The 22,500-nt window shown below is 41.2% G+C and overlaps 25 non-coding genes across 25 annotated transcripts in view; all 25 read left to right on the top strand.

The window, feature by feature from the left end:
* Window positions 1–760: 760 nt before the first annotated feature.
* Window positions 761–832, top strand: trnap-agg (transfer RNA proline (anticodon AGG)). The gene has a single exon. It is a non-coding gene; the product is annotated as a tRNA-Pro (tRNA).
* Window positions 833–1,176: 344 nt separating this feature from the next.
* On the top strand, window positions 1,177–1,248 carry trnap-agg (transfer RNA proline (anticodon AGG)). Its single transcript has one exon. It is a non-coding gene; the product is annotated as a tRNA-Pro (tRNA).
* A 760-nt stretch (window positions 1,249–2,008) lies between these two features.
* Window positions 2,009–2,080, top strand: trnap-agg (transfer RNA proline (anticodon AGG)). Its single transcript has one exon. It is a non-coding gene; the product is annotated as a tRNA-Pro (tRNA).
* Window positions 2,081–7,805: 5,725 nt separating this feature from the next.
* On the top strand, window positions 7,806–7,877 carry trnap-ugg (transfer RNA proline (anticodon UGG)). The gene has a single exon. It is a non-coding gene; the product is annotated as a tRNA-Pro (tRNA).
* Window positions 7,878–9,077: 1,200 nt separating this feature from the next.
* trnap-ugg (transfer RNA proline (anticodon UGG)) lies at window positions 9,078–9,149 on the top strand. Its single transcript has one exon. It is a non-coding gene; the product is annotated as a tRNA-Pro (tRNA).
* A 357-nt stretch (window positions 9,150–9,506) lies between these two features.
* trnap-agg (transfer RNA proline (anticodon AGG)) lies at window positions 9,507–9,578 on the top strand. The gene has a single exon. It is a non-coding gene; the product is annotated as a tRNA-Pro (tRNA).
* A 760-nt stretch (window positions 9,579–10,338) lies between these two features.
* trnap-agg (transfer RNA proline (anticodon AGG)) lies at window positions 10,339–10,410 on the top strand. Its single transcript has one exon. It is a non-coding gene; the product is annotated as a tRNA-Pro (tRNA).
* Window positions 10,411–10,754: 344 nt separating this feature from the next.
* trnap-agg (transfer RNA proline (anticodon AGG)) lies at window positions 10,755–10,826 on the top strand. Its single transcript has one exon. It is a non-coding gene; the product is annotated as a tRNA-Pro (tRNA).
* Window positions 10,827–11,442: 616 nt separating this feature from the next.
* On the top strand, window positions 11,443–11,514 carry trnap-ugg (transfer RNA proline (anticodon UGG)). Its single transcript has one exon. It is a non-coding gene; the product is annotated as a tRNA-Pro (tRNA).
* Window positions 11,515–12,144: 630 nt separating this feature from the next.
* trnap-ugg (transfer RNA proline (anticodon UGG)) lies at window positions 12,145–12,216 on the top strand. The gene has a single exon. It is a non-coding gene; the product is annotated as a tRNA-Pro (tRNA).
* Window positions 12,217–12,573: 357 nt separating this feature from the next.
* On the top strand, window positions 12,574–12,645 carry trnap-agg (transfer RNA proline (anticodon AGG)). The gene has a single exon. It is a non-coding gene; the product is annotated as a tRNA-Pro (tRNA).
* Window positions 12,646–12,989: 344 nt separating this feature from the next.
* On the top strand, window positions 12,990–13,061 carry trnap-agg (transfer RNA proline (anticodon AGG)). Its single transcript has one exon. It is a non-coding gene; the product is annotated as a tRNA-Pro (tRNA).
* Window positions 13,062–13,404: 343 nt separating this feature from the next.
* Window positions 13,405–13,476, top strand: trnap-agg (transfer RNA proline (anticodon AGG)). Its single transcript has one exon. It is a non-coding gene; the product is annotated as a tRNA-Pro (tRNA).
* A 344-nt stretch (window positions 13,477–13,820) lies between these two features.
* Window positions 13,821–13,892, top strand: trnap-agg (transfer RNA proline (anticodon AGG)). Its single transcript has one exon. It is a non-coding gene; the product is annotated as a tRNA-Pro (tRNA).
* Window positions 13,893–14,509: 617 nt separating this feature from the next.
* trnap-ugg (transfer RNA proline (anticodon UGG)) lies at window positions 14,510–14,581 on the top strand. The gene has a single exon. It is a non-coding gene; the product is annotated as a tRNA-Pro (tRNA).
* A 357-nt stretch (window positions 14,582–14,938) lies between these two features.
* On the top strand, window positions 14,939–15,010 carry trnap-agg (transfer RNA proline (anticodon AGG)). Its single transcript has one exon. It is a non-coding gene; the product is annotated as a tRNA-Pro (tRNA).
* Window positions 15,011–15,740: 730 nt separating this feature from the next.
* Window positions 15,741–15,812, top strand: trnap-ugg (transfer RNA proline (anticodon UGG)). Its single transcript has one exon. It is a non-coding gene; the product is annotated as a tRNA-Pro (tRNA).
* A 1,060-nt stretch (window positions 15,813–16,872) lies between these two features.
* Window positions 16,873–16,944, top strand: trnap-ugg (transfer RNA proline (anticodon UGG)). Its single transcript has one exon. It is a non-coding gene; the product is annotated as a tRNA-Pro (tRNA).
* Window positions 16,945–18,078: 1,134 nt separating this feature from the next.
* Window positions 18,079–18,150, top strand: trnap-ugg (transfer RNA proline (anticodon UGG)). Its single transcript has one exon. It is a non-coding gene; the product is annotated as a tRNA-Pro (tRNA).
* A 1,475-nt stretch (window positions 18,151–19,625) lies between these two features.
* On the top strand, window positions 19,626–19,697 carry trnap-agg (transfer RNA proline (anticodon AGG)). The gene has a single exon. It is a non-coding gene; the product is annotated as a tRNA-Pro (tRNA).
* Window positions 19,698–20,041: 344 nt separating this feature from the next.
* On the top strand, window positions 20,042–20,113 carry trnap-agg (transfer RNA proline (anticodon AGG)). The gene has a single exon. It is a non-coding gene; the product is annotated as a tRNA-Pro (tRNA).
* Window positions 20,114–20,873: 760 nt separating this feature from the next.
* On the top strand, window positions 20,874–20,945 carry trnap-agg (transfer RNA proline (anticodon AGG)). Its single transcript has one exon. It is a non-coding gene; the product is annotated as a tRNA-Pro (tRNA).
* A 344-nt stretch (window positions 20,946–21,289) lies between these two features.
* On the top strand, window positions 21,290–21,361 carry trnap-agg (transfer RNA proline (anticodon AGG)). Its single transcript has one exon. It is a non-coding gene; the product is annotated as a tRNA-Pro (tRNA).
* A 707-nt stretch (window positions 21,362–22,068) lies between these two features.
* On the top strand, window positions 22,069–22,140 carry trnap-ugg (transfer RNA proline (anticodon UGG)). The gene has a single exon. It is a non-coding gene; the product is annotated as a tRNA-Pro (tRNA).
* A 357-nt stretch (window positions 22,141–22,497) lies between these two features.
* trnap-agg (transfer RNA proline (anticodon AGG)) overlaps window positions 22,498–22,500 on the top strand; it is a 72-nt gene continuing 69 nt past the window's right edge. Inside the window, exon 1 of the tRNA in view lies at window positions 22,498–22,500. This exon is cut by the window's right edge and continues 69 nt beyond it. This is a non-coding gene — a tRNA (tRNA-Pro).

The following is a 22,500-nucleotide window of genomic DNA, read 5'->3' on the forward strand; positions in this document are numbered from 1 at the left end:
TCCAATCTTTCCCTTAAGATGGACTATCATTACTAAATTATATTGAATTGACCTAGAATTTGGATTTGTTCTATAGATCAATGTAGACCCCAATGGCTATCTCTGAAAAGAGCGTTACTGAAAAATCGCAAATGAAATGTGTCAGACTCTTTAGAGATATACAATGGAGATATCAATTTACAGCCATTGGAGGTTAATTGTTGCTCACATTGTTAGCGGAAGTCAGTAGTGCACTGATTTTATTGATGTTACAGAAATGAAAGGCCAGGATGTGTTATTCCAACTTAGTCAACATCCAACAGCGCTGGCCGAAATGGATGCTTTCGGAAAGGTCTCTTTTACATGGCTTGTTGGTCTAGGGGTATGATTCTCGCTTAGGGTGCGAGAGATCCCGGACGAGCCCTTTCAGCAATGTCTCCAATCTTTCTCTGAAGATGGACTATCATTACTAAATTATATTGAATTGACCTAGAATTTGGATATGTTCTATAGATCAATGTAGACCCCAATGGTTATCTCTGAAAATAGCGTTACTGAAAAATCGCAAATGAAATGTGTCAGACTCTTTAGAGACATACAATGGAGATATCAATTTACAGCCATTGGAGGTTAATTGTTGCTCACATTGTTAGCGGAAGTCAGTAGTGTACTCATTTTATTGATGTTACAGAAATCAAAGGCCAGGATGTATTATTCAAACTTAGTCAACATCCAACAGCGCTGGCCGAAATGGATGCTTTCGGAAAGGTCTCTTTTACATGGCTCGTTGGTCTAGGGGTATGATTCTCGCTTAGGGTGCGAGAGGTCCCGGGTTCAAATCCCGGACGAGCCCTTTCAGCGTTGTCTCCAATCATTCCCTGAAGATGGACAATCATACTAAGTTATATTGAATTGACCTAGAATTTGGATATGTTCTATAGATCAATGTAGACCCCAATGGTTATCTCTGAAAAGAGCGTTACTGAAAAATCGCGATGGAAATATGTCAGACTCTTTGGAGATATCAATATACTGCCATTCGAGGTTAATTGTTGCTCACGTTGTTAGCGGAAGTCAGTAGTGTACTGATTTTATTGATGTTACAGTAATGAAAGGCCAGGATGTATTATTCCAACTTAGTCAACATGCAACAGCGCTTGCCGAACTCACAGGTTTTCGAACAGACTTCTTTTATGTGGCTCGTTGGTCTAGGGGTATGATTCTCGCTTAGGGTGCGAGAGGTCCCGGGTTCAAATCCCGGACGAGCCCTTTCAGCGTTGTCTCCAATCATTCCCTGAAGATGGACAATCATACTAAGTTATATTGAATTGACCCAGAATTTCGATATGTTCTATAGATCAATGTAGACCCCAATGGTTATCTCTGAAAAGAGCGTTACTGAAAAATCGGGATGGAAATATGTCAGACTCTTTGGAGATATCAATATACTGCCATTCGAGGTTAATTGTTGCTCACGTTGTTAGCGGAAGTCAGTAGTGTACTGATTTTATTGATGTTACAGTAATGAAAGGCCAGGATGTATTATTCCAACTTAGTCAACATGCAACAGCGCTTGCCGAACTCACAGGTTTTCGAACAGACTTCTTTTATGTGGCTCGTTGGTCTAGGGGTATGATTCTCGCTTAGGGTGCGAGAGATCCCGGACGAACCCTTTCAGCAATGTCTCCAATCTTTCCCTTAAGATGGACTATCATTACTAAATTATATTGAATTGACCTAGAATTTGGATATGTTCTATAGATCAATGTAGACCCCAATGGTTATCTCTGAAAAGAGCGTTACTGAAAAATCGCAAATGAAATGTGTCAGACTCTTTAGAGACATACAATGGAGATATCAATTTACAGCCATTGGAGGTTAATTGTTGCTCACATTGTTAGCGGAAGTCAGTAGTGTACTCATTTTATTGATGTTACAGAAATGAAAGGCCAGGATGTATTATTCAAACTTAGTCAACATCCAACAGCGCTGGCCGAAATGGATGCTTTCGGAAAGGTCTCTTTTACATGGCTCGTTGGTCTAGGGGTATGATTCTCGCTTAGGGTGCGAGAGGTCCCGGGTTCAAATCCCGGACGAGCCCTTTCAGCATTCAATCAATCAATCAAATTTTATTTGTATAGCACATATTCACAAATTACAATTCATCTCATAGGGCTTTAACAGGGTGTGGCATCCTCTGTCCTTAACCCTCAGCAAGAGTAAGGAAAAACTACTAAAAACCCTTTTAACAGGGTAAAAATATGTAGAAACCTCAGAGAGAGCCACATGTGAGGGATCCCTCTCCCAGGACGGACAGAAGTGCAATAGATGCCACGTGCAGGAAAACATCATCAATAATCAAAGTCTCTAGCAGCATTTGATGAGGGTAGACATCCCGAAGGACAACCCCAACATGACATGCCAAGCAGTCCCGCTGCAATCACAGTCCATGCTCAGCAACCATCTAGACCACGATCCACCATCCAGACCAGACGCCACTCCAGTCCTCAGTCACCGTCCACCGCCGACCACCAGGACCCATCACAAGCCACCACCGCGGTCCTGGTCCACCGCCCGTGCCCAATGCCAACGCGACACAGGGTCCGCCACCAGCACCACGATCAGCCCAGAATCCGCCACAATGGATCCACCACCGCGACCCCCGGTGTACGATCCACAAACCGCAATCCATGGTGCGGCCACAGAGGCCCTGGATCTGCGGGTGACAAAGCAAAGGGATTCCGGGGAAGGGGGATAGGGATGGAGAAGAGGAAGGAGAAGCTGGAAAGAGAAGCTCCGTGTGTCATGTGTCATAAAATAGAACAAGTAACGTTCTGGCGCACTAATTAGCTCTAACTATAAGCTTTATCAAAAAGGAAGGTTTTGAGTCTACTCTTAAATGAAAAGATGGTATCTGCCTCCCGAACTGAAAGTGGTAGATTATTCCACAGCCGAGGGGCTTGATGGCTAAAAGCTCTGGCTCCTACTCTTTTTTTAGAGAATTTAGGGACGACAAGTAGGCTTGAATTCTGGGAGCGGAGTGCTCTAGCGGGTTTATAACGTACTTACAGCTCTTTAAGGTAAAAAGGCGCCATATTATTAAGGGCCTTGAAGGTGAGGAGGAGAATTTTAAATTCTATTCTAGATTTAACTGGAAGCCAGTGTAGCGACGCTAATACTGGAGAAATGTGCTCTCTTCTCTTTGTTCTCGTCAGGACACGTGCTGCGGCATTTTGGACAAGCTGTAGAGTCTTTAACGACTTACTGCTGGAGCCAGATAATAATGAATTACAATAGTCCAGTCTCGATGTAACAAAGGCGTGGACTAGTTTTTCTGCATCTTTTTGGGAAAGGACATGTCTAATTTTGGAAATATTACGTAAGTGGAAAAAAGCGGTCCTAGAAATTTGTTTTAAGTGAGAATTAAAGGATAAATCAGGATCAAAGATCACTCCCAAGTTCCTGACTGTTTCATTGGAAGCAAGGGCAATGTCGTCTAGCGCAGCTATATCATTAGATAATGCATATCTTAGGTGTTTAGGGCCAAGTATTATAACCTCTGTTTTGTCTGAGTTTAATAAGAGAAAATTGCGGGTCATCCAGGTTTTTATGTCCTTGAGACATGTTCGAAGTTTATTTAATTGATTACTTTGTTCAGGTTTTATTGACAAATATAACTGGGTGTCATCCGCATAGCAGTGGAAATTTACCGAGTGTGTCCTGATAATGTTTCCTAGTGGAAGCATATATAATGAGAATAAAATTGGGCCGAGCACAGAGCCCTGTGGAACACCATGGTTAACTTTGGTGCGCACAGATGACTCATCATTAATTTGCACAAGTTGGGAGCGTTCAGAAAAATACGATTTAAACCAGTTAAGGGCGGTTCCATTAATGTTAATTAACTGTTTGAGTCTTTGTAATAAAATTTGATGGTCAATCGTGTCGAATGCTGCACTGAGATCTAACAGAACGAGGACAGACACAAGTCCCTGATCTGAGGCTATTAAAAGGTCATTAGTGACTTTTGCCAAGGCTGTCTCTGTACTGTGATTGGCTCTAAACCCCGATTGAAAGTCTTCATATATATTATTTTCCCGGAGAAACTCACACAGCTGATTGGCAACAACTTTTTCTAAGATTTTAGAGACGAAGGGGAGATTAGATATTGGTCTGTAATTGGCTAAAACCTCTGGGTCTAGGGTGGGTTTTTTGAGTAGGGGTTTGATGACAGCTATTTTAAAAGACTGTGGTACATAACCTGATGATAATGACAGATTGATGATGTTAAGTAACGAACTATCAATTAGGGGCAGAATTTCTTTAAGTAATTTGGTAGGAATGGGATCTAAGATACAACTTGTTGGTTTAGAACCTGAGATTAATTTGGTAAACTGATCACGGGTGATCAGAGAGAAGCTGTCTAAGTAATGGGTAGGATTCTCAGCCGTTTCTGAGATCTCTGTTGTTGGGAGGGTATTAGTGCCAATTGAGGGCAGGAGATGGTTGATTTTATTTCTAATAGTTTGAATTTTATCATTAAAAAAGGTCATAAAGATATTACTATTTAGGGATCGAGGAATACTGGGTTCGGTGGAGGTGTGACTCTCTGTCAGCCTGGCTGCAGTGCTGAAGAGAAACCTGGGGTTGTTTTTATTCTCTTCTATTAGTTTTGAATAGTAGGCGGCTCTTGCTTTGTGGAGAGCCTTTTTATATTCTTTAACACTATTCTTCCAGTCTATTAGATTTTCAACATGGTTGCTGGAGCGCCACTTCCTTTCTAGTTTTCTTGATAATTGTTTTAACTCATTTGTCTGGGAATTATACCACGGAGCTAATTTACTATGTTTGACATTTTTCTTTTTTAGAGGCGCTATTGAGTCTAATGTTAATCGTAATGAGTCTGCAGAGCTATCGACGAGGTGGTCGATCTCAATGGAGCTCAGGGTTTTAAAGAATTTGTTGTTTATATCTACTGCTAATACGGGTTTAAATGTAATTGGGATTATTTCCTTAAATTTAGCTACAGCACTATCAGGTAGACATCTAGAAAATGAATTTTTTATTAGTGGCATATATTCAGTTATTGAAAAATCAAAGGTTATTAAATTATGGTCTGATAGAACTGGATTGCGCGGAAGTACTGTTTAATTTTCAATTCCGACACCGTACGATAATACAAGGTCAAGTGTGTGGTTACCACAATGAGTAGGTTTGTGCACACACTGACTGAAACCAATAGAGTCTAGTATTGAAATAAATGCTACGCTAAGGCAATCTTTATTATTATCAACATGAATATTAAAGTCACCAACAATAATAATTTTATCGGTCTTTAGGACTAAGTTTGATAAAAACTCAGGGAATTCCTTTAAAAATTCAGTATAAGCCCTGGGAGCACGGTAAACTACGGCAAATATGATTGGCTGTTGGTGGTTCCTGGATTGGCGTGGAAGACTAAGAACCAGACATTCAAATGATTTGTAGCTGAGTTTAGGTTTAGGATTAATTGATAGACTGGAGTTAAAAATAGCAGCAACTCCACCTCCTCGCCCAATTTCTCTAGGAACCTGTGAATTGATATGACTGGGGGGAGTAGATTCATTTAGACTGACATATTCATCAGGATGCAGCCACGTCTCAGTGAGGGACAGTAAATCTATGTTGTAATCGGAGACTATTTCATTAACTAAAAGAGCTTTTTTTTCCAGTGATCTAATGTTTAAAAGACCACATTTAAAAGTCTGGGTTTCCTGTATTGTTTCAGAGGTTGTTTTTATTTGTATTAAATTTTTGTGTGGAGTTCTCGCTCTGTTATTGTTTAATTTCAATAATTTAATCGGACGGTGAACAGACACAATCTCTATGGGGTTTTGTGATTGATCCAGAGGGAGCGCAGAGAAGTGTTTAGCACTGCAGCTCTGCTTCCTGGTCCCAACTATGGGTTGTCATGTAATAGACTGAGTAATATTCCTAGATAAGAGAGCTGCTCCATCCCAAGTGGGATGAACGCCGTCTCTCCTAACAAGACCAGGTTTTGTCGAAAAAGTTAGCCAATTATCTATAAAGCCCACGCCGTTTACAGGACACCACTTCGACAGCCAGCGGTTAAAAGACAACATGCGGCTAAACATGTCGTCACCTGTTGTATTAGGGAGCGGGCCAGAGAAAACTACTTTGTCCGACATCGTTTTAGCAAAAGCAGACACGAACTCAACATTAACTTTAGTGATCTCCGACATGCGAAGCCGGGAGTCGTTGCTGCCGACGTGAATTACGATTTTATTGTATTTACCTTTTTTAGTTTTAGCCATTAACTTAAGTTTAGATTCGATGTCGCCGGCTCTGGCCCCTGGGATACAATTAACTATAGTCGCTGGTGTCGCTAACCTGACGTTTCTCAGAACCGAGTCGCCAATAATCAGAGTCTGTTTATCAGCGGGTGCCTCGCTGAGTGGAGCGAATCTATTTGAAACGTGAGCTGGTGGCTCTTTAATCGTGGGCTTTTTAAGTCTAGCACTATGCCCCCTCCGGGTTGTCACCCAGCTGCCCTGCGCTCCCGGCTGCACGGGACTAGTCTGGGGACTGCTAGTTAAGGCTAAGCCACGTGATAAGCTAGGTGGCTCGGCGGCTAGCGGGAGCCGGCTAACTACAGCTAACGGAGTTTCTAAGCTGCTGAGCCGAGCTTCTAAGTCACTAAGCCGAGCCTCCATCGCTATCAACACACTACATTTATTACAACTACCTCTACTGTTAAGGGAGGCAGAGGAGTACGTAAACATAAGACACTCGGAGCAAGAGAGAGCAGTGGAGCAACAGGGAGAGAGAGAAGACATCGCTGCTATAGAGCTGCGAGGGTGAGCTCAAACAGAACACAGAATCACTAAGCACGATAGAGTAAGGGTTGGTATGTGCGAGTGTTTAACTACAGACCGGTGATTTTAGCCGTAGTGCTACAGAGAAACAGTTGTGTTTTAGCAGCGGAGCTAATTCGCAGAGCGACCACCACCAGTGGCAAGAAAACAGGAAATGACACAGCACGCTTACCGTAATGACGTCAGCCTCCACGAAGCAGTTATCTGAAGATGGACAATCATACTAAGTTATATTGAATTGACCTAGAATTTGGATATGTTCTATAGATCAATGTAGACCCCAATGGATATCTCTGAAAAGAGCGTTACTGAAAAATCGCAATGGAAATATGTCAGACTCTTTGGAGATATACAATGGAGATATCAATATACAGCCTTTGGAGGTTAATTGTTGCTCACATTGTTAGTGGAAGTCAGTAGTGTACTGATTTTATTGATGTTACAGAAATGAAAGCCCAGGATGTGTTATTCCAACTTAATCAACATCCAACAGCGCTGGCCGAAATGGATGCTTTCGGAAAGGTCTCTTTTACATGGCTTGTTGGTCTAGGGGTATGATTCTCGCTTAGGGTGCGAGAGATCCCGGACGAGCCCTTTCAGCAATGTCTCCAATCTTTCTCTGAAGATGGACTATCATTACTAAATTATATTGAATTGACCTAGAATTTGGATATGTTCTATAGATCAATGTAGACCCCAATGGTTATCTCTGAAAAGAGGGTTACTGAAAAATCGCAATTGAAATATGTCAGACTCTTTAGAGATATAAAATGGAGATATCAATATACAGCCATCGGAGGTTAATTGTTGCTCACATTGTTAGCGGAAGTCAGTAGTGTACTGATTTTATTGATGTTACAGAAATGAAAGGCCAGGATGTATTATTCCAACTTAGTCAACATGCAACAGCGCTTGCCGAACTCACAGGTTTCGAACAGACTTCTTTTATGTGGCTCGTTGGTCTAGGGGTATGATTCTCGCTTTGGGTGCGAGAGGTCCCGGGTTCAAATCCCGGACGAGCCCTTTCAGCATTGTCTGCAATCTTTCCCTTAAGATGGACTATCATTACTAAATTATATTGAATTGACCTAGAATTTGGATATGTTCTATAGATCAATGTAGACCCCAATGGTTATCTCTGAAAAGAGCGTTACTGAAAAATCGCAATGGAAATATGTAAGACTCTTTGGAGATATACAATGGAGATATGAATATACAGCCTTTGGAGGTTAATTGTTGCTCACATTGTTAGTGGAAGTCAGTAGTGTACTGATTTTATTGATGTTACAGAAATGAAAGCCCAGGATGTGTTATTCCAACTTAATCAACATCCAACAGCGCTGGCCGAAATGGATGCTTTCGGAAAGGGCTCTTTTACATGGCTTGTTGGTCTAGGGGTATGATTCTCGCTTAGGGTGCGAGAGATCCCGGACGAGCCCTTTCAGCAATGTCTCCAATCATTCCCTGAAGATGGACAATCATACTAAATTATATTGAATTGACCTAGAATTTGGATATGTTCTATAGATCAATGTAGACCCCAATGGTTATCTCTGAAAAGAGGGTTACTGAAAAATCGCAATTGAAATATGTCAGGCTCTTTAGATATATAAAATGGAGATATCAATATACAGCCATTGGAGGTTAATTGTTGCTCACATTGTTAGTGGAAGTCAGTAGTGTACTGATTTTATTGATGTTACAGAAACGAAAGGCCAGGATGTATTATTCCAACTTAGTCAACATCCAACAGCGCTGGCCGAAATGGATGCTTTCGGAAAGGTCTCTTTTAAATGGCTCGTTGGTCTAGTGGTATGATTCTCACTTAGGGAGCGAGAGGTCCCGGTTTCAAATCCCGGACGGGCCCTTTCAGCATTGTCTCCAATCATTCCCTGAAGATGGACAATCATACTAAGTTATATTGAATTGACCTAGAATTTGGATATGTTCTATAGATCAATGTAGACCCCAATGGTTATCTCTGAAAAGAGCGTTACTGAAAAATCGCAATGGAAATATGTAAGACTCTTTGGAGATATACAATGGAGATATCAATATACAGCCTTTGGAGTTTAATTGTTGCTCACATTGTTAGTGGAAGTCAGTAGTGTACTGATTTTATTGATGTTACAGAAATGAAAGCCCAGGATTTATTATTCCAACTTAATCAACATCCAACAGCGCTGGCCGAAATGGATGCTTCCGGAAAGGTCTCTTTTACATGGCTCGTTGGTCTAGGGGTATGATTCTCGCTTTGGGTGCGAGAGGTCCCGGGTTCAAATCCCTGACGAGCCCTTTCAGCATTGTCTGCAATCTTTCCCTTAAGATGGACTATCATTACTAAATTATATTGAATTGACCTAGAATTTGGATTTGTTCTATAGATCAATGTAGACCCCAATGGTTATCTCTGAAAAGAGCGTTACTGAAAAATCGCAAATGAAATGTGTCAGACTCTTTAGAGACATACAATGGAGATATCAATTTACAGCCATTGGAGGTTAATTGTTGCTCACATTGTTAGCGGAAGTCAGTAGTGCACTGATTTTATTGATGTTACAGAAATGAAAGGCCAGGATGTGTTATTCCAACTTAGTCAACATCCAACAGCGCTGGCCGAAATGGATGCTTTCGGAAAGGTCTCTTTTACATGGCTTGTTGGTCTAGGGGTATGATTCTCGCTTAGGGTGCGAGAGGTCCCGGGTTCAAATCCCGGACGAGCCCTTTCAGCATTGTCTCCAATCATTCCCTGAAGATGGACAATCATACTAAGTTATATTGAATTGACCTAGACTTTGGATATGTTCTATAGATCAATGTAGACCCCAATGGTTATCTCTGAAAAGAGCGTTACTGAAAAATCGCGATGGAAATATGTCAGACTCTTTGGAGATATCAATATACTGCCATTCGAGGTTAATTGTTGCTCACGTTGTTAGCGGAAGTCAGTAGTGTACTGATTTTATTGATGTTACAGTAATGAATGGCCAGGATGTATTATTCCAACTTAGTCAACATGCAACAGCGCTTGCCGAACTCACAGGTTTTCGAACAGACTTCTTTTATGTGGCTCGTTGGTCTAGGGGTATGATTCTCGCTTAGGGTGCGAGAGATCCCGGACGAACCCTTTCAGCAATGTCTCCAATCTTTCCCTTAAGATGGACTATCATTACTAAATTATATTGAATTGACCTAGAATTTGGATATGTTCTATAGATCAATGTAGACCCCAATGGTTATCTCTGAAAAGAGCGTTACTGAAAAATCGCAAATGAAATGTGTCAGACTCTTTAGAGACATACAATGGAGATATCAATTTACAGCCATTGGAGGTTAATTGTTGCTCACATTGTTAGCGGAAGTCAGTAGTGTACTCATTTTATTGATGTTACAGAAATGAAAGGCCAGGATGTATTATTCAAACTTAGTCAACATCCAACAGCGCTGGCCGAAATGGATGCTTTCGGAAAGGTCTCTTTTACATGGCTCGTTGGTCTAGGGGTATGATTCTCGCTTAGGGTGCGAGAGGTCCCGGGTTCAAATCCCGGACGAGCCCTTTCAGCGTTGTCTCCAATCATTCCCTGAAGATGGACAATCATACTAAGTTATATTGAATTGACCTAGAATTTGGATATGTTCTATAGATCAATGTAGACCCCAATGGTTATCTCTGAAAAGAGCGTTACTGAAAAATCGCGATGGAAATATGTCAGACTCTTTGGAGATATCAATATACTGCCATTCGAGGTTAATTGTTGCTCACGTTGTTAGCGGAAGTCAGTAGTGTACTGATTTTATTGATGTTACAGTAATGAAAGGCCAGGATGTATTATTCCAATTTAGTCAACATGCAACAGCGCTTGCCGAACTCACAGGTTTTCGAACAGACTTCTTTTATGTGGCTCGTTGGTCTAGGGGTATGATTCTCGCTTAGGGTGCGAGAGGTCCCGGGTTCAAATCCCGGACGAGCCCTTTCAGCGTTGTCTCCAATCATTCCCTGAAGATGGACAATCATACTAAGTTATATTGAATTGACCTAGAATTTGGATATGTTCTATAGATCAATGTAGACCCCAATGTTATCTCTGAAAAGAGCGTTACTGAAAAATCGCGATGGAAATATGTCAGACTCTTTGGAGATATCAATATACTGCCATTCGAGGTTAATTGTTGCTCACGTTGTTAGCGGAAGTCAGTAGTGTACTGATTTTATTGATGTTACAGTAATGAAAGGCCAGGATGTATTATTCCAACTTAGTCAACATGCAACAGCGCTTGCCGAACTCACAGGTTTTCGAACAGACTTCTTTTATGTGGCTCGTTGGTCTAGGGGTATGATTCTCGCTTAGGGTGCGAGAGATCCCGGACGAACCCTTTCAGCAATGTCTCCAATCTTTCCCTGAAGATGAACTTTCATACTGCCTTGAGAGGTTAAGAGTTTCTAAAATTGTCAGCAGGAGACAATAGGTATAGTATACTTATTTTAGTGATTTTAGAGAAATGAATTGCCAGGATGTTTCATTCCAATTTGGTCAACATGCAACAGCGCTTGCCGAAGTCGATGCTTTCCGAAAGGTTTCTTTTATGTGGCTCGTTGGTCTAGGGGTATGATTCTCGCTTTGGGTGCGAGAGGTCCCGGGTTCAAATCCCGGACGAGCCCTTTCAGCATTGTCTGTAATCTTTCCCTTAAGATGGACTATCATTACTAAATTATATTGAATTGACCTAGAATTTGGATATGTTCTATAGATCAATGTAGACCCCAATGGTTATCTCTGAAAAGAGCGTTACTGAAAAATCGCAAATGAAATGTGTCAGACTCTTTAGAGACATACAATGGAGATATCAATTTACAGCCATTGGAGGTTAATTGTTGCTCACATTGTTAGCGGAAGTCAGTAGTGCACTGATTTTATTGATGTTACAGAAATGAAAGGCCAGGATGTTTCATTCCAACTTGGTCAACATGCAACAGCACTTGCCGAAGTCTATGCTTTCCGAAAGGGTTCTTTTATGTGGCTCGTTGATCTAGGCGTATGATTCTCACTTAGGGTGCGAGAGATCCCGGACGAACCCTTTCAGCAATGTCTCCAATCTTTCCCTGAAGATGAACTTTCATACTGCCTTGAGAGGTTAAGAGTTTCTAAAATTGTCAGCAGGAGACAATAGGTATAGTATACTTATTTTAGTGATTTTAGAGAAATGAATTGCCAGGATGTTTCATTCCAATTTGGTCAACATGCAACAGCGCTTGCCGAAGTCGATGCTTTCCGAAAGGTTTCTTTTATGTGGCTCGTTGGTCTAGGGGTATGATTCTCGCTTTGGGTGCGAGAGGTCCCGGGTTCAAATCCCGGATGAGCCCTTTCAGCATTGTCTGTAATCTTTCCCTTAAGATGGACTATCATTACTAAATTATATTGAATTGACCTAGAATTTGGATATGTTCTATAGATCAATGTAGACCCCAATGGTTATCTCTGAAAAGAGGGTTACTGAAAAATCGCAATTGAAATATGTCAGACTCTTTAGAGATATAAAATGTAGATATCAATATACAGCCATTGGAGGTTAATTGTTGCTCACATTGTTAGCGGAAGTCAGTAGTGTACTCAGTTTATTGATGTTACAGAAATGAAAGGCCAGGATGTATTATTCCAACTTAGTCAACATCCAACAGCGCTGGCCGAAATGGATGCTTTCGGAAAGGTCTCTTTTACATGGCTCGTTGGTCTAGGGGTATGATTCTCGCTTAGGGTGCGAGAGGTCCCGGGTTCAAATCCCGGACGAGCCCTTTCAGCGTTGTCTCCAATCATTCCCTGAAGATGGACAATCATACTAAGTTATATTGAATTGACCTAGAATTTGGATATGTTCTATAGATCAATGTAGACCCCAATGGTTATCTCTGAAAAGAGCGTTACTGAAAAATCGCGATGGAAATATGTCAGACTCTTTGGAGATATCAATATACTGCCATTCGAGGTTAATTGTTGCTCACGTTGTTAGCGGAAGTCAGTAGTGTACTGATTTTATTGATGTTACAGTAATGAAAGGCCAGGATGTATTATTCCAACTTAGTCAACATGCAACAGCGCTTGCCGAACTCACAGGTTTTTGAACAGACTTCTTTTATGTGGCTCGTTGGTCTAGGGGTATGATTCTCGCTTAGGGTGCGAGAGGTCCCGGGTTCAAATCCCGGACGAGCCCTTTCAGCGTTGTCTCCAATCATTCCCTGAAGATGGACAATCATACTAAGTTATATTGAATTGACCTAGAATTTGGATATGTTCTATAGATCAATGTAGACCCCAATGTTATCTCTGAAAAGAGCGTTACTGAAAAATCGCGATGGAAATATGTCAGACTCTTTGGAGATATCAATATACTGCCATTCGAGGTTAATTGTTGCTCACGTTGTTAGCGGAAGTCAGTAGTGTACTGATTTTATTGATGTTACAGTAATGAAAGGCCAGGATGTATTATTCCAACTTAGTCAACATGCAACAGCGCTTGCCGAACTCACAGGTTTTCGAACAGACTTCTTTTATGTGGCTCGTTGGTCTAGGGGTATGATTCTCGCTTAGGGTGCGAGAGGTCCCGGGTTCAAATCCCGGACGAGCCCTTTCAGCGTTGTCTCCAATCATTCCCTGAAGATGGACAATCATACTAAGTTATATTGAATTGACCTAGAATTTGGATATGTTCTATAGATCAATGTAGACCCCAATGGTTATCTCTGAAAAGAGCGTTACTGAAAAATCGCGATGGAAATATGTCAGACTCTTTGGAGATATCAATATACTGCCATTCGAGGTTAATTGTTGCTCACGTTGTTAGCGGAAGTCAGTAGTGTACTGATTTTATTGATGTTACAGTAATGAAAGGCCAGGATGTATTATTCCAACTTAGTCAACATGCAACAGCGCTTGCCGAACTCACAGGTTTTCGAACAGACTTCTTTTATGTGGCTCGTTGGTCTAGGGGTATGATTCTCGCTTAGGGTGCGAGAGGTCCCGGGTTCAAATCCCGGACGAGCCCTTTCAGCGTTGTCTCCAATCATTCCCTGAAGATGGACAATCATACTAAGTTATATTGAATTGACCCAGAATTTCGATATGTTCTATAGATCAATGTAGACCCCAATGGTTATCTCTGAAAAGAGCGTTACTGAAAAATCGCGATGGAAATATGTCAGACTCTTTGGAGATATCAATATACTGCCATTCGAGGTTAATTGTTGCTCACGTTGTTAGCGGAAGTCAGTAGTGTACTGATTTTATTGATGTTACAGTAATGAAAGGCCAGGATGTATTATTCCAACTTAGTCAACATGCAACAGCGCTTGCCGAACTCACAGGTTTTCGAACAGACTTCTTTTATGTGGCTCGTTGGTCTAGGGGTATGATTCTCGCTTAGGGTGCGAGAGATCCCGGACGAACCCTTTCAGCAATGTCTCCAATCTTTCCCTGAAGATGAACTTTCATACTGCCTTGAGAGGTTAAGAGTTTCTAAAATTGTCAGCAGGAGACAATAGGTATAGTATACTTATTTTAGTGATTTTAGAGAAATGAATTGCCAGGATGTTTCATTCCAATTTGGTCAACATGCAACAGCGCTTGCCGAAGTCGATGCTTTCCGAAAGGTTTCTTTTATGTGGCTCGTTGGTCTAGGGGTATGATTCTCGCTTTGGGTGCGAGAGGTCCCGGGTTCAAATCCCGGACGAGCCCTTTCAGCATTGTCTGTAATCTTTCCCTTAAGATGGACTATCATTACTAAATTATATTGAATTGACCTAGAATTTGGATATGTTCTATAGATCAATGTAGACCCCAATGGTTATCTCTGAAAAGAGGGTTACTGAAAAATCGCAATTGAAATATGTCAGACTCTTTAGAGATATAAAATGTAGATATCAATATACAGCCATTGGAGGTTAATTGTTGCTCACATTGTTAGCGGAAGTCAGTAGTGTACTCATTTTATTGATGTTACAGAAATGAAAGGCCAGGATGTATTATTCCAACTTAGTCAACATCCAACAGCGCTGGCCGAAATGGATGCTTTCGGAAAGGTCTCTTTTACATGGCTCGTTGGTCTAGGGGTATGATTCTCGCTTAGGGTGCGAGAGGTCCCGGGTTCAAATCCCGGACGAGCCCTTTCAGCATTGTCTCCAATCATTCCTTGAAGATGGACAATCATACTAAGTTATATTGAATTGACCTAGAATTTGGATATGTTCTATAGATCAATGTAGACCCCAATGGTTATCTCTGAAAAGAGGGTTACTGAAAAATCGCAATTGAAATATGTCAGACTCTTTAGAGATATAAAATGGAGATATCAATATACAGCCATTGGAGGTTAATTGTTGCTCACATTGTTAGCGGAAGTCAGTAGTGTACTCATTTTATTGATGTTACAGAAATGAAAGGCCAGGATGTATTATTCCAACTTAGTCAACATCCAACAGCGCTGGCCGAAATGGATGCTTTCGGAAAGGTCTCTTTTACATGGCTCGTTGGTCTAGGGGTATGATTCTCGCTTAGGGTGCTAGAGGTCCCGGGTTCAAATCCCGGACAATCCTTCAGCATTGTCTCCAATCATTCCCTGAAGATGGACAATCATACTAAGTTATATTGAATTGACCTAGAATTTGGATATGTTCTATAGATCAATGTAGACCCCAATGGTTATCTCTGAAAAGAGCGTTACTGAAAAATCGCGATGGAAATATGTCAGAATCTTTGGAGATATCAATATACTGCCATTCGAGGTTAATTGTTGCTCACGTTGTTAACGGAAGTAGCCAGGATGTATTATTCCAACTTAGTCAACATGCAACAGCGCTTGCCGAACTCACAGGTTTCGAACAGACTTTTTTTATGTGGCTCGTTGGTCTAGGGGTATGATTCTCGCTTTGGGTGCGAGAGGTCCCGGGTTCAAATCCCGGACGAGCCCTTTCAGCATTGTCTGCAATCTTTCCCTTAAGCTGGACTATCATTACTAAATTATATTGAATTGACCTAGAATTTGGATATGTTCTATAGATCAATGTAGACCCCAATGGTTATCTCTGAAAAGAGCGTTACTGAAAAATCGCAAATGAAATGTGTCAGACTCTTTAGAGACATACAATGGAGATATCAATTTACAGCCATTGGAGGTTAATTGTTGCTCACATTGTTAGCGGAAGTCAGTAGTGCACTGATTTTATTGATGTTACAGAAATGAAAGGCCAGGATGTTTCATTCCAACTTGGTCAACATGCAACAGCACTTGCCGAAGTCTATGCTTTCCGAAAGGGTTCTTTTATGTGGCTCGTTGGTCTAGGCGTATGATTCTCACTTAGGGTGCGAGAGATCCCGGACGAACCCTTTCAGCAATGTCTCCAAGCTTTCCCTGAAGATGAACTTTCATACTGCCTTGAGAGGTTAAGAGTTTCTAAAATTGTCAGCAGGAGACAATAGGTATAGTATACTTATCTTAGTGATTTTAGAGAAATGAATTGCCAGGATGTTTCATTCCAATTTGGTCAACATGCAACAGCGCTTGCCGAAGTCGATGCTTTCCGAAAGGTTTTTTTTTATGTGGCTCGTTGGTCTAGGGGTATGATTCTCGCTTCGGCTGCGAGAGGTCCTGGGTTCAAATCCCGGACGATCCCTTTCAGCATTGTCTGTAATCTTTCCCTTAAGATGGACGATCATTACTAAATTATATTGAATTGACCTAGAATTTGGATATGTTCTATTGATCAATGTAGACCCCAATGGTTATCTCTGAAAAGAGGGTTACTGAAAAATCGCAATTGAAATATGTCAGACTCTTTAGAGATATAAAATGGAGATATCAATATACAGCCATTGGAGGTTAATTGTTGCTCACATTGTTAGCGGAAGTCAGTAGTGTACTCATTTTATTGATGTTACAGAAATGAAAGGCCAGGATGTATTATTCCAACTTAGTCAACATCCAACAGCGCTGGCCGAAATGGATGCTTTCGGAAAGGTCTCTTTTACATGGCTCGTTGGTCTAGGGGTATGATTCTCGCTTTGGGTGCGAGAGGTCCCGGGTTCAAATCCCGGACGAGCCCTTTCAGCATTGTCTCCAATCATTCCCTGAAGATGGACAATCATACTAAGTTATATTGAATTGACCTAGAATTTGGATATGTTCTATCGATCAATGTAGACCCCAATGGTTATCTCTGAAAAGAGCGTTACTGAAAAATCGCGATGGAAATATGTCAGACTCTTTGGAGATATCAATATACTGCCATTCGAGATTAATTGTTGCTCACGTTGTTAGCGGAAGTCAGTAGTGTACTGATTTTATTGATGTTACAGAAATGAAAGGCCAGGATGTATTGTTCCAACTTAGTCAACATGCAACAGCGCTTGCCGAACTCACAGGTTACGAACAGACTTCTTTTATGTGGCTCGTTGGTCTAGGGGTATGATTCTCGCTTAGGGTGCGAGAGGTCCCGGGTTCAAATCCCGGACGAACCCTTTCCGCATTGTCTCCAATCATTCCCTGAAGATGGACAATCATACTAAGTTATAATGAATTGACCCAGAATTTGGATATGTTCTATAGATCAATGTAGACCCCAATGGTTATCTCTGAAAAGAGCGTTACTGAAAAATCGCGATGGAAATATGTCAGACTCTTTGGAGATATCAATATACTGCCATTCGAGGTTAATTGTTGCTCACGTTGTTAACGGAAGTCAGTAGTGTACTGATTTTATTGATGTTACAGAAATGAAAGGCCAGGATGTATTATTCCAACTTAGTCAACATCCAACAGCGCTGGCCGAAATGGATGCTTTCGGAAAGGTCTCTTTTACATGGCTCGTTGGTCTAGGGGTATGATTCTCGCTTAGGGTGCGAGAGGTCCCGGGTTCAAATCCCGGACAAGCCCTTTCAGCATTGTCTCCAATCATTCCCTGAAGATGGACAATCATACTAAGTTATATTGAATTGACCTAGAATTTGGATATGTTCTATAGATCAATGTAGACCCCAATGGTTATCTCTGAAAAGAGCGTTACTGAAAAATCGCGATGGAAATATGTCAGACTCTTTGGAGATATCAATATACTGCCATTCGAGGTTAATTGTTGCTCACGTTGTTAACGGAAGTAGCCAGGATGTATTATTCCAACTTAGTCAACATGCAACAGCGCTTGCCGAACTCACAGGTTTCGAACAGACTTCTTTTATGTGGCTCGTTGGTCTAGGGGTATGATTCTCGCTTTGGGTGCGAGAGGTCCCGGGTTCAAATCCCGGACGAGCCCTTTCAGCATTGTCTGCAATCTTTCCCTTAAGATGGACTATCATTACTAAATTATATTGAATTGACCTAGAATTTGGATATGTTCTATAGATCAATGTAGACCCCAATGGTTATCTCTGAAAAGAGCGTTACTGAAAAATCGCAAATGAAATGTGTCAGACTCTTTAGAGACATACAATGGAGATATCAATTTACAGCCATTGGAGGTTAATTGTTGCTCACATTGTTAGCGGAAGTCAGTAGTGCACTGATTTTATTGATGTTACAGAAATGAAAGGCCAGGATGTTTCATTCCAACTTGGTCAACATGCAACAGCACTTGCCGAAGTCTATGCTTTCCGAAAGGGTTCTTTTATGTGGCTCGTTGGTCTAGGCGTATGATTCTCACTTAGGGTGCGAGAGATCCCGGACGAACCCTTTCAGCAATGTCTCCAAGCTTTCCCTGAAGATGAACTTTCATACTGCCTTGAGAGGTTAAGAGTTTCTAAAATTGTCAGCAGGAGACAATAGGTATAGGATACTTATCTTAGTGATTTTAGAGAAATGAATTGCCAGGATGTTTCATTCCAATTTGGTCAACATGCAACAGCGCTTGCCGAAGTCGATGCTTTCCGAAAGGTTTCTTTTATGTGGCTCGTTGGTCTAGGGGTATGATTCTCGCTTCGGCTGCGAGAGGTCCTGGGTTCAAATCCCGGACGATCCCTTTCAGCATTGTCTGTAATCTTTCCCTTAAGATGGACGATCATTACTAAATTATATTGAATTGACCTAGAATTTGGATATGTTCTATTGATCAATGTAGACCCCAATGGTTATCTCTGAAAAGAGGGTTACTGAAAAATCGCAATTGAAATATGTCAGACTCTTTAGAGATATAAAATGGAGATATCAATATACAGCCATTGGAGGTTAATTGTTGCTCACATTGTTAGCGGAAGTCAGTAGTGTACTCATTTTATTGATGTTACAGAAATGAAAGGCCAGGATGTATTATTCCAACTTAGTCAACATCCAACAGCGCTGGCCGAAATGGATGCTTTCGGAAAGGTCTCTTTTACATGGCTCGTTGGTCTAGGGGTATGATTCTCGCTTAGGGTGCGAGAGGTCACGGGTTCAAATCCCGGACGAGCCCTTTCAGCGTTGTCTCCAATCATTCCCTGAAGATGGACAATCATACTAAGTTATATTGAATTGACCTAGAATTTGGATATGTTCTATAGATCAATGTAGACCCCAATGGTTATCTCTGAAAAGAGCGTTACTGAAAAATCGCGATGGAAATATGTCAGAATCTTTGGAGATATCAATATACTGCCATTCGAGGTTAATTGTTGCTCACGTTGTTAGCGGAAGTCAGTAGTGTACTGATTTTATTGATGTTACAGTAATGAAAGGCCAGGATGTATTATTCCAACTTAGTCAACATGCAACAGCGCTTGCCGAACTCACAGGTTTTCGAACAGACTTCTTTTATGTGGCTCGTTGGTCTAGGGGTATGATTCTCGCTTAGGGTGCGAGAGGTCCCGGGTTCAAATCCCGGACGAGCCCTTTCAGCGTTGTCTCCAATCATTCCCTGAAGATGGACAATCATACTAAGTTATATTGAATTGACCTAGAATTTGGATATGTTCTATAGATCAATGTAGACCCCAATGGTTATCTCTGAAAAGAGCGTTACTGAAAAATCGCGATGGAAATATGTCAGACTCTTTGGAGATATCAATATACTGCCATTCGAGGTTAATTGTTGCTCACGTTGTTAGCGGAAGTCAGTAGTGTACTGATTTTATTGATGTTACAGTAATGAAAGGCCAGGATGTATTATTCCAACTTAGTCAACATGCAACAGCGCTTGCCGAACTCACAGGTTTTCGAACAGACTTCTTTTATGTGGCTCGTTGGTCTAGGGGTATGATTCTCGCTTAGGGTGCGAGAGGTCCCGGGTTCAAATCCCGGACGAGCCCTTTCAGCGTTGTCTCCAATCATTCCCTGAAGATGGACAATCATACTAAGTTATATTGAATTGACCTAGAATTTGGATATGTTCTATAGATCAATGTAGACCCCAATGGTTATCTCTGAAAAGAGCGTTACTGAAAAATCGCGATGGAAATATGTCAGACTCTTTGGAGATATCAATATACTGCCATTCGAGGTTAATTGTTGCTCACGTTGTTAGCGGAAGTCAGTAGTGTACTGATTTTATTGATGTTACAGTAATGAAAGGCCAGGATGTATTATTCCAACTTAGTCAACATGCAACAGCGCTTGCCGAACTCACAGGTTTTCGAACAGACTTCTTTTATGTGGCTCGTTGGTCTAGGGGTATGATTCTCGCTTAGGGTGCGAGAGATCCCGGACGAACCCTTTCAGCAATGTCTCCAATCTTTCCCTTAAGATTGACTATCATTACTAAATTATATTGAATTGACCTAGAATTTGGATATGTTCTATAGATCAATGTAGACCCCAATGGTTATCTCTGAAAAGAGCGTTACTGAAAAATCGCAAATGAAATGTGTCAGACTCTTTAGAGACATACAATGGAGATATCAATTTACAGCCATTGGAGGTTAATTGTTGCTCACATTGTTAGCGGAAGTCAGTAGTGTACTCATTTTATTGATGTTACAGAAATGAAAGGCCAGGATGTATTATTCAAACTTAGTCAACATCCAACAGCGCTGGCCGAAATGGATGCTTTCGGAAAGGTCTCTTTTACATGGCTCGTTGGTCTAGGGGTATGATTCTCGCTTAGGGTGCGAGAGGTCCCGGGTTCAAATCCCGGACGAGCCCTTTCAGCGTTGTCTCCAATCATTCCCTGAAGATGGACAATCATACTAAGTTATATTGAATTGACCTAGAATTTGGATATGTTCTATAGATCAATGTAGACCCCAATGGTTATCTCTGAAAAGAGCGTTACTGAAAAATCGCGATGGAAATATGTCAGACTCTTTGGAGATATCAATATACTGCCATTCGAGGTTAATTGTTGCTCACGTTGTTAGCGGAAGTCAGTAGTGTACTGATTTTATTGATGTTACAGTAATGAAAGGCCAGGATGTATTATTCCAACTTAGTCAACATGCAACAGCGCTTGCCGAACTCACAGGTTTTCGAACAGACTTCTTTTATGTGGCTCGTTGGTCTAGGGGTATGATTCTCGCTTAGGGTGCGAGAGGTCCCGGGTTCAAATCCCGGACGAGCCCTTTCCGCATTGTCTCCAATCATTCCCTGAAGATGGACAATCATACTAAGTTATATTGAATTGACCCAGAATTTGGATATGTTCTATAGATCAATGTAGACCCCAATGGTTATCTCTGAAAAGAGCGTTACTGAAAAATCGCGATGGAAATATGTCAGACTCTTTGGAGATATCAATATACTGCCATTCGAGGTTAATTGTTGCTCACGTTGTTAACGGAAGTCAGTAGTGTACTGATTTTATTGATGTTACAGAAATGAAAGGCCAGGATGTATTATTCCAACGTAGTCAACATGCAACAGCGCTGGCCGAAATGGATGCTTTCGGAAAGGTCTCTTTTACATGGCTTGTTGGTCTAGGTGTATGATTCTCGCTTAGGGTGCGAGAGATCCCGGACGAGGCCTTTCAGCAATGTCTCCAATCTTTCTCTGAAGATGGACTATCATTACTAAATTATATTGAATTGACCTAGAATTTGGATTTGTTCTATAGATCAATGTAGACCCCAATGGTTATCTCTGAAAAGAGCGTTACTGAAAAATCGCGATGGAAATATGTCAGACTCTTTGGAGATATCAATATACTGCCATTCGAGGTTAATTGTTGCTCACGTTGTGAACGGAAGTAGCCAGGATGTATTATTCCAACTTAGTCAACATGCAACAGCGCTTGCTGAACTCACAGGTTTCGAACAGACTTCTTTTATGTGGCTCGTTGGTCTAGGGGTATGATTCTCGCTTTGGGTGCGAGAGGTCCCGGGTTCAAATCCCGGACGAGCCCTTTCAGCATTGTCTGCAATCTTTCCCTTAAGATGAACTAAAATTACTAAATTATATTGAATTGACCTAGAATTTGGATATGTTCTATAGATCAATGTAGACCCCAATGGTTATCTCTGAAAAGAGGGTTACTGAAAAATCGCAATTGAAATATGTCAGACTCTTTAGAGATATACAATGGAGATATCAATTTACAGCCATTGGAGGTTAATTGTTGCTCACATTGTTAGCGGAAGTCAGTAGTGCACTGATTTTATTGATGTTACAGAAATGAAAGGCCAGGATGTTTCATTCCAACTTGGTCAACATGCAACAGCACTTGCCGAAGTCTATGCTTTCGGAAAGGACTCTTTTACATGGC

The sequence above is a fragment of the Pleuronectes platessa genome, chromosome 22 (assembly GCF_947347685.1).
Source record: "Pleuronectes platessa chromosome 22, fPlePla1.1, whole genome shotgun sequence".
NCBI lineage: Eukaryota > Metazoa > Chordata > Actinopteri > Pleuronectiformes > Pleuronectidae > Pleuronectes > Pleuronectes platessa.